This window comes from Oryctolagus cuniculus, chromosome 16 (assembly GCF_051225735.1).
Source record: "Oryctolagus cuniculus isolate XC-2025 breed Fujian yellow rabbit chromosome 16, ASM5122573v1, whole genome shotgun sequence".
Taxonomy (NCBI): Eukaryota; Metazoa; Chordata; class Mammalia; order Lagomorpha; family Leporidae; genus Oryctolagus; species Oryctolagus cuniculus.
The window spans coordinates 26019471-26030124 of record NC_142882.1 but is presented as its reverse complement, the minus strand read 5'-3'; the positions used below and the strand labels follow the sequence as shown (position 1 = coordinate 26030124).

The window sequence follows — 10654 nt, the reverse complement described above, 5'->3', positions numbered from 1 at the left end:
AGGAGGAAAAGAGATTCCAGGTTTGTAACTAATTGAGAATGTGTCCTGCTGCAGGTAGAAATAATAAAGTATTATTTTCTGGGTTATTATTTAATATATTCCTATTTTCCAAATAAATCTCTCATATTGAAAATTCATATGAAACATTAGGTGGGTAGTCAACAGAAGGAGGAAAACCAAAAGTCCATATCTGCAGATGACATGATTAGACCCTCAGAAACAGCTCCACAGCCCATCAAAAACCTGTGACAATGGATGAACTATTGCAGGAGGAGGTAGGTCAGGTAGTCCATACCTAAGGTGGACTCGGGCCGCTCCACCCACGCTGACCGACCCCGGACTGGGACTTCATCCTACCCACCATTTTCACACCTGATCCCGCTTCCCAAACGAGAAGGAGTAAGCCTTCTTCCAGGCCGAGAATGACGGCCACCTCTCACAGACTCTGAGGCCTGAGGAACCCGTGGCAGCTGTGTGCAGCCACAAGCCAGGGGCGCAGGGCTCTTCTCTGAACTCACAGTAACTGTTGCCAAGCAACACCTAATACACAACTGTGCAGGCATGCCTTGCTCTGGAGCTCTGTGGGCTGCACATGCGCACAGAAGCCTGGTGGCCAGAGTGCTCAGTGTGCATGTGCAGGGGGAATCGGAGCATTTGGGTTGCTTTCCAAGATCAGTGGGACTTGACTAAGCCTCGGTGATGTTTTGGAAAAGCAGTCCCTGCAATCCGGCATGACTAAGCTGGTGCAGGGTGTCAGGCGCTGAAGGCCTCATGCAGAGTCAACTCCCTGGAAACCCCTCTCCCAGAATCACCTGATCCCAAAGTGGATTCCCCCTCCAGATCCCCCGGGGTCCTAGTCAGTTTCCATGGGAATGCAAGAAAGGAAGCCATGATTTCACACACACACACACACATAGTATACATACCACAGAGGGAGTCACACATTTCATTTCTAGAAACGGTTTCGACTGCTGATACACTACTAAACCAAACTTTTGTTCCTGTCTACCTTGCATTTCACATTTGGAAAATGATTGTTCAAACTCTAACCAGTGATTGTCAGTTCCTCAGATTCCTGGGTTGATAACATTCTCCTCCTCTTCTCCTAACCCTCATCTGGATGTCATGTCTATAAAATGTTGCTACTGATCCATTCGTGATAACATTGATTCCTGTGAATGTGAAATCGATGCACACACCTACCCTCTATTCATGAATATTCCAATACAGAAAAGCAGTCCCAAGAAAGACTTCCAGAAGTGTGAAGCAGTTAAAGAAGCAGAAGTTGCAGCAGGCGTGAAGGTGCAGCAGGTGAAGCTGCCATGAGAGACAATGGCATCCATATGCAAGTTCCATTGGGAGTCCTGGAGACTCTGTGTCTAACCCAGCTTCTCACTAATGCACATGTGAAGGAGGTGCTTCCTGATCCTAGTCCATGATTCCCTGCCACCGACACCCAAGTCGGAGACCGGGATAGAGCTCCAGGATCCTGGATCCTGCCTGGCCCAGCCCAAGTTCTTGAAGGAATCTGAGAGAGGGAACCTCAGATGTGAGATCTCTCATTCACTCCTCCATTGAAGCAAATACATGTCTGAGAAAATGAGAAAAATGTTACAAAGAATAATTTCTAAGAATAATATAAAAAAGCAATGAACATCCTATTGGGATCTGCCCACTCTAGTTTTTTGATCCTTTAAGCATAGAGAAAAAATGTATAGATATCTAATGAATTGCACCCAGATTATCTTTGCAGGTTTAATCAACTGAAGTCAATTTATCATTCTTTCCTTTTCTCACAGACAATTTTCATGAACGTCCACATTTTCCCAATGACTGCTTTGGCCACTCGTTCCCATAACAGGGCAATACTACGACTTCAGGAAGCATTGTTTTGATTCACTCATTTACCCACTCACTCAGGAAAGCAACACTTCCCGGGACTATCAAGTCACAGTCACAAACCTGAGAGAAGCCAAAAGGATGAAAGCTTGATTTTACCCTATATTCATGTGGAGAACCAGATGGAGGAAAAGTAGAAGAGCAAAGTCATCTGTCAGTTCCCCTCAGACCTGGAACCAGACAAAGATATCAACTCTCACCACTCTTATTTCATGAAGTATTGGAAGCCTCATCAAGAGCAGTCAGGGCTGTCACTCTCTGGGATCAGGACAAAGTAGGGTGGTCAGTCCCAGAGGGGTGGAACAAAGCAGTACTGTCAATCCCAGGGGTTGGGAAAAAGCAGGGCTGCCAAGCCCAGAGGTGGGGGACGAAGCAAGACTGCCACAGCCATAGGGCCAGGAAAAAGCAGGGCTGTCACTCATAGAGGGCCAGGACAAAGTAGGGATTTCACTCCCAAAGGGGCAGGATAAAGCAGCACTGTCATTCCCAGGGGTCAGGACAAGGCAGGGCTGTCACACCAAGAGGGGCATAACAAAGTATTACTGTCAATCCCAGGGGGTGGTACAAAGCAGGGCTGTCACTCCCTGAGGGGCAGGACAAAGCAGGGCTGTCACTCTCAGGGAGCAGGACAAGGCAGGGCTGTCAGTCCCAGGGGGCAGGTCAAAGCAGGGCTGTCACAGCAAGAGGGGTGGGACAAAGCAAGGCTGTCACTCCCTGAGGGGTTGGACAAAGCAGGGCTACCAATCTCAGGAAGCAGGACAAAGCAGGGCTGTCATTCCCAGGGGTCAGTACAAAGCAAGGATGTCACTCCCACAGGGGTGGGATAAAGCAAGGCTGTCACTTCCAGGGGAGTGGGGAAAAGCAAGCCTGTCACTTCTGGAGGGCAGGACAAAGCAGGCTGCCATGCCCAGAGGGGCGGGACAAAGCAAGTCTGCCACAGCCATAGGACCTGGACAAAGCAGGGCTGTCAGTCCCAGGGAGTGGTACAAAGCAGGGATGCCACACCCAGAGGGGCAGGACAAAGCAAGACTGCCACAGCCAGAGGGCCTGGACAAACCAGGTCTGTCACTCTGACAGGGGCAGGACAAAGCAAGGCTGTCAGTCCCTGGTATGTGTAACTGCTCCAGTCTGTAAAGATGGAAGAATTTAGCAGCCAGATTTATCTAAATCTTAGGGGAGTATAGTTAACATTAAAAAAGGAAAAAGAAGTAAAAGCAGAGCCAGGGCCATGGCATAGTAAGCTAATCTACCTGCAGCACCAGCATCCCAATATGTGTGCAGTTCATATCCCAGCTGCTGCACTTCTAATCCAGTCTCTGTTATGGCATGTGTAAGCAGTGGAAGATGGTCCAAGTGCTTGGACCTCTGCACCCATATGAACACCAAGAAGAAGCTCCTGGTTCCTGCCTTTGGATCAGCTAAGCTCCAGACATTGTGGCCACTGGGCAATGAACAAGGAGACAGAAGACATTTCTCTCTGTCTCTCCCTCTGTCTGTAACTCTGCCTCTCAAGTAAATAAATAAAATCTTAAGAAAGATTTGTTACTCTCCTCCTATTGAATCCACTCTCACCTGTTCTAACACTGGATAGCAATCTTTAGTAATATTCATGAAGCACCTGACTCTCCCGTGTCTTTGGTCCCCTCTTCTTAACCATAGTACTCATTACTGAAGCTCAGGGCCCTAATTTCTGTACCTGATGTATTATTACTGCTCTGAGTCACCCAAATCATTCAAAACAACATGCAACACTGACCTTCACCTGTAGATGGAGCTCTGAAGGTCAAAAGAGAGAAGGGAGCAAAACCTGTGGACACATTTTGGGTGGCAATGGTTCACATTAAAGCTCAGGGGAAATGTCTAAGACTCTCCTCAGCCCTATTACCAATCACTCACCACTGGCTTTCCTATCTTGATCTGATAACCTCTTCACAGCTGTGGGCAGCCACAGGCAGTCACTCCCTTTGTTTACACTTAAACATATGGATGGAGACTTCCTGGCACAGACAATTAGACTAAGGAGATTCCAGGAAGAGGCAGGAAGAACCTTATCTCACTACTATATCTCTCACAAGAGATGATATAGATAATCAGTCACACCTGAAACCTGCATTTATCACCTAAGTGTAATCAATAATTAAGAACCCTATCTGGAACTCTTTGTATCCTTAAAAGCCTTTTTGATATGTAAATCTTTTGTGCTCCTTCTTGTAAACAACTGGTCATGTTTAAATACTACTGGATTTGTTGAATAAACAAACAAACAAACAAACAAAACCTTGTTCAGGACTTGTCTTGGCTCCATTCTTTGTGTCCTTGTCCCTGCATTCCCAGTCTCTGTTTCAGGAAACCTGGTTCTTTGTGCTGCAGGCCGGCACAAGTGGCGCCTGAACATGGGACCTGATAATTAAAGAAGTAGTGAGGAACCTGGATTCATGGAGTCATGACTATAGAAGTGTACAATTTGTGGTGAGTACCCAACACCAAAATTGTGGAGATTTTTTTGAGCAGGCATTATGGGACAAGCATCAGGAAAACCGTCAAGTAAAGGCAGTCAAGGCATTATTGCAGATGCGAGGAATAGGGTTAAAAAAGAAAGCAATAAATTATGGAAAGCAGAGTTTGATGACCAATGCTGCTGCACTGCTAAGTTAAATAGCCAGGGGGGAAATCCTGATTGGAATGCCAATATGCTGTCCAGAGAAGGTGAATTCAAAGACCTTAAAAGACAAATGGTTCAGCCCATTGCAGTTTTCCAAGGAACTGCTTCTGTGGCCAGGCATGCTTGGAATATATTACGATCTAAAGGAGCAAAAATTGGTGAGTCCTTGTCTAAGACTATTCAAGGACCAGATGAGCCTTATGCTGATTTTGTTAATAGATTAATACAGGTATCAGGGAAGATATTTGGAGATCCTGAGGCTGGTATGCCTTTTGTTACCCAGTTAGCATTTGAAAATGCCAACACTCCCTGTCAGCAGGCACTTTGTCCTTACCAAAAGAAAAATGATTTGGATGGATATATTAAGATGTGCAGATATTGGCCCCTCTTATTCAAAAGGTTTGGCCATGGCTGCTGCTTTACAGGGAATTTCCTTGAAAGAGTCAGCTCAAAGGGCAGAAATGAATAAGAAGGAATGTTTTAAATGTGGAAAGAGAGGTCATTTACAAAAGAACTGCCCGCAAAATGATACTTCAGGTAACAATAGAAATAGGAGCATCCCCCCCTTTTTATGTCCCAAATGTAAATGGGGAAAGCATTGGGCAAATGAATGCCTCTCAAGGACCTATAAAGATGGTGGCAATCCCTTAGTTAACAATATTTCAGGAAATGGGAGGAGGGGCCAGCCCCAGGCCCCACAAGAAATCTATGGGGCCATGACTCTCCTCCCCCAACAACCTGTCTGGGACATTAGCACCCTCTGGAGAGCAACCCCAGGGAATGCCGGATTGGACCTCAGCGTCTCTAAGCACAAAATATTAACCCTGGATATGGGACCAGGTCCTCCCTGCAGGAGTTTTTGGGCCTCCACCACCCAGCATGTTTGCATTACTCTTGGGATGCGGTAGCTTAACAATGAAAGGCTTACAGGTTTTTCCTGGTGTCATTGACAATGATTATTCAGGGGAGATAAAAATCATGGCCCAAGCTGATAATGTTGTAATAACACTTTCCCCAGGACAGCGGATCACACAATTGATTTTGCTTCCATTAAGCTGTAATTCTAACTACAAGGCTACCTGTAGGGGCAACAAAGGTTGTGGGTCCTCAGATGTTTTCTGGCTAGAACCTATCACAAAAGATCACCCCATTATTGCATTGAAATTAAATGGAAAAAATTTTAAAGGGTTATTAGACACAGGAAACTGGAAAAAACATCCATCTATGACTCAGTTGAGAGGGATAGGACAGAGTCAGGACTTAGAACAGAATGCTGAGTTTATCAAATGGGAGGATGATGCTGGCCATACCGGAATTTTTAAACCTTATATTTTAAAGGTCTTGCCTACCAATCTATGGGGACGAGATATCCTATCCCAATTAGGTGCAATCCTGTGTAGCCCTAATGAGATAAAACCCCTTGGGCCTACTTGTGAGGTGTCTGTAATAAATAGTCCTGATAGCCAACTTTCAAAAATAAAAAAACCCTTAGTGGCCACTGCTCAGCCTGTCACCCATGCTGACAAAATTCATTGGTTGACTGATGAACCTGTGTGCGTGGAGCAGTGGCCTTTAATGCAGGGAAAAATAGTAGCTGCTCAAGCCCTGGTTGAGGAACAACTGCGGGCGGGATATATCATCTTGTCCACCTCCCCCTGGAATAGCCCCATCTTTCTGATCAGAAAAAAATCAGGGAGATGGAGACTGCTGCAGCATCTCCGAAAAGTTAATGCTACTATGCAACTTATGGGGCCTTTGCAGCCTGGGTTACCAAACCCTTCAGCCATTCCAAAGAATTCATATATTGCTGTCATTGATTTAAAAGATTGTTTTTATACTATCCCCCTCCATCCTGCCAATTGTTGCCGGTTTGCCTTCAGCGTGCCCTCCGTTAATTTCAAAGAACCTATGAGAAGGTATCACTGGCAAGTCCTCCCCCAAGGTATGGCCAACAGCCCCACCCTGTGTCAACAGTTTGTCGCTTCAGTGATTTCTAGTGTCCGAACTCAATTCCCTTCTCTTTATATAATTCATTACATGGATGATATATTGCTTGCTGGACTCAAAGAATCCGAAGTACACCTGTGTTTATCCATTATGAAGGAACAATTATGTAGGTACGGTTTACAAGTTGCACCCGATAAAGTGCAATTGCATTATCCATATCACTATCTTGGTTTTCAACTTTATCCTAGAAAAATTGTCCCACAAAAGGTGACTCTACGATTAGACACCCTAAAAACCTTAAATGATTTTCAGAAATTATTAGGAGATATAAATTGGATTCGGCCTACCCTACATTGAACAACTGGAGATTTAAAGCCACTTTTTGATATCTTAAAGGGGGATCCTGACCCTACTTCCCCCAGGGAACTCACTCCTGAGGCACGAATAGCTTTACAAAAGGTTCAAGATGTTTTACAGAGAAATTTCCTTACTTACTTTGATTACAGTAAGCCCTTGTATTACTTAGTATTAGCAACTGCTTATTTACTTATGGGTTTGTTCTGGCAAGGTGCTCCCCTGCTTTGGATTTACTTAAATAGTTCTCCTAAAAAAATCAATTGTTCCTTATTATTTGGCTGTTGCTGAATTGATCTCTAAGGGACGATTAGAGTCCAGGAAAATTTTTGGATCTGAGCCCAATGTTATATGTCTTCCTTATACCGGTCAACAGGTTTCTTGGCTTCTTTCCTTTACCGATGATTGGCCACTGGCCCTGGCTCATTACTCTGGCCAGACCTCAAATTCTTACCCTGTTAACAAGCTTGTACAATTCTTTCAATCTCATGCTTGCATTTTTCCTAAGGTCACTAGCTTCAACCCCTGCTTTCAGCTTCTCTCGTTTTCACTGATGGATCTAAACAAGGAAAGGCCGCTGTTGTATATGACAAGTGTACCATTTCCTTCTCTACTCCCTTTTCTTCTCCACAACTGGTAGAATTGGCTGCTGTTGTCATGGCATTGCAGATTACAGTGCATACTCCCGTTAATATTTATACTTATAGTAAATATGTTTTCTATTCTGTACCACTATTGGAAACTTGTTCTGTATTTTCTTCTGTTTCTTGGGCTACCCCACTATTTACTCATATCCAATCCTTAATCCATGAACAGGTGCAGCCATTCTACATTGGCCACATTCGTGCTCACTCTGACCTACCTGGTCCCTTACATGATGGTAATAGACTTGCTGATAGTATTTTACGTGTCTATTCCATAGAAGAAGCATCCCGTGGTCATGATTTGCATCACCTCAATACCCAGACCTTACGATTAAGATATGGAATCACCTGGGAACAGGCAAGGCAAATTGTAAAATCCTGCCCTTCCTGTGTCACATTTCTCCCGGTCCCTCATTATGGTGTAAATCCTAGAGGTTTTATGCCTAATCAGCTTTGGCAGATGGATGTTACCCATTTTCCTGAATTTGGTAAACTAAAATACATACATGTCTCTTTAGATACATGTTCAGGTTTTGTTTTTGCCACCCCCCAATCCAGCGAGGCTGCCAAACATGTCACCTCTCATTGCCTTCAGGCCTTTGCTGTTCTAGGAACCCCTATACAGATAAAAACTGATAATGGCCCAGTGTATACTTCCAACTCTTTTAAGCACTTCTGTGGTAACTTCCACATCTCTCATATCACCGGGATTCCTTATCCCCAGGGACAAGGTACTGTGGAACATGCACATGCCACATTTAAAAATTATTTACAAAAAATAAAAAAGGGGGAATATGGGACCATGGCCCATTCCCTGCAAAAATGGCTATCACATGCTCTTTTCATCTTAAAATTTTTAATACTGGACAATCAAGGGAAATCTGCAGCTGATCGTCACTGGCATTCTGAAACCAAAAGACAACAAGTCTATGGGAAGTAAAAAGACCCTCTAACTGCTCAATGGTATGGACCTGACCCTGCTTTAATATGGGGACGTGGACATGTTTCTATATTCTCGCAAAAAGACAATGAAGTACGATGGTTACCTGAGTGACTGGTGTGGCAAACAGACAATGTCACGAAGCAGCCCCTTGATCTTCATTATGATAACATTGCTGATCAGGATCCCCCTGAAGATGAAAGAAGCTTGCCGGCTCACATCAAGCCAAACCTACATTACCACCTCTGTTGGTTCGCCGGTAATTCTAACTTGTTCATGTACTTAATTAAAACAGCAGGGTTTGTACAATGGGTAAGGAACAATCAACCCTTGTTCCGTATAGGGAGGGATATAGTTGAAAATCAATGGCTTAATGTGACTGATCAATTGAAAAGGGAGAATACTGATTTTAGCATATCAAAACTGGTCACATTGACAGACTCTGGTATACCTTTGTCAATTCTGGAAAAGAGGCCTCATTGCTGTATTGGTCAAAAACTGTTAAAGTAATTCTTATGGTCAATTCCTCCTTCTCTGTCGAAAGTAGCAATTTCTGGCTACATTTAGCTGCCATTAACTACTTACTACTGAAAGATCGTATAAGCTGTGACTTGGTTCCTGGAGGTTGCTGCTTTAATATCTCAAATAATGTTCCTTACATAAAATATCTGGTACGGCAGCTACAAGGTGAACTTCAGCATATGTTTCTAACTAATCCCTTTTCTTTTGGTGACTCTCAATGGACCCACTGGCTTTTGATGTTGCTGGGTCCTTTGTTGCTGCTCCTGCCTATTTGTGTGTGCCTCCACTGTATATTCCAATGCCTCTCTGTGTCATTTGGTGCTGTTTGGTCTGAGATTTTAACGTTGCGTTCACAGCTTCACCCCCGAGCCAAAAAGGATGGCATTGAATTCCAATGATGGGTAAGACTCGGTCTCCTTGTACCAACCTAAGACAGGAGCCTCAGAGAATGTCTGGGGTGTCCAATGATAGGTGAGGACAAGAAGAGACATGGGCAACCTAAGACAGGAACAATGCCTCACAAAATAAAAAAGGGGGAAATGTGGGCAGCCACAGGCAGTAGCTCCCTTTGTTTACACTTAAACAAATGGATGGAGACTTCCTGGCACAGACAATTAGACTAAGGAGATTCCAGGAAGAGGCAGGAAGAACCTTATTTCACTGCTATACCTCTCACAAGAGATGGTATAGATAATCAGTCACACCTGAAACCTGCATTTATCACCTAAGTGTAATCAATAATTAAGAACCTTATCTGGAACTCTTTGTAACCTTAAAAGCCTTTTTGATATGTAAATCTTTTGTGCTCCTTCTTGTAAACAACTGGTCATGTTTAAATACTACTGGATTTGTTGAATAAATGAGCCTTATTCAGGACTTGTCTTGGCTCCATTCTTTCCTTGTCCCTGCATTCCCACTCTCTGTTTCAGAAAACCCGGTTCTTTGTGCTGCAGGCCTGCACACACAGTGTCTTACCTTCTCCAAATGTGAAAGCAATGTCCACCAGAGCAGAGTTTGCTCAGGACATTCTGGCAATTTCTCAACCCCCTATACTATAAGATAGCACTTTGGGAGACCGAACAAGGCCTAAAGATGTCAAGTAAACACAGTCTTAGGACTTTTCTTTTGCCAGTTCCAGACACACACTCCCATAGAGGCCCTGAATGACTGTAGGACTTTTTAAATGCAGCAAGGAAAAGAAAACACAAATGCACTAGTAACAGGAACATTGATAAAAATCTAGAAAAGTTTTCTGAATGTGTGAAAAGTTAATTTGTCTTTACATTTTTGTTTGAAATTTGCATGATGTCTAATCCTCAGAGGCCTAACCAAAGTTTTAGTTACAAATAATGCAAGTTTCCTAAAATAGAAACAAATAAAGGTAAGGCAGAAAGTTTGTCTTTCCTCCTTTTAAATCCAGCTCCTAAATTTCTCACTACTTTAGTCTTTAAATAAAAACCTCACTGCTCAGAACAGAAGTGGCCTCATTCCAACAAACACAAAGGCTTGTCTCTGAATGGCTGCCAGCTGGCACCTGGCTACTCCCATCCAAGGTAGAGGAGATAACATCCAGTGAAGTCCACAGAATGTTTCAAAGGCAAACAGCCCACTACCACATGCATGGAATGGACAATGCCAAGTGTCACTTTTTTTTCCAGCTTTCTTCTTTCTCATTGAATTAGCCAC

At 43.8% G+C, this 10654-nt stretch overlaps 1 long non-coding RNA gene across 1 annotated transcript; it reads left to right on the top strand.

Moving 5' to 3' along the window:
* Positions 1 to 4162: 4162 nt before the first annotated feature.
* On the top strand, positions 4163 to 8922 carry LOC149121622 (uncharacterized). Its single transcript, XR_016223442.1, has 2 exons — positions 4163 to 4368; positions 8382 to 8922. It is a non-coding gene; the product is annotated as an uncharacterized LOC149121622 (long non-coding RNA).
* Positions 8923 to 10654: the final 1732 nt, after the last annotated feature.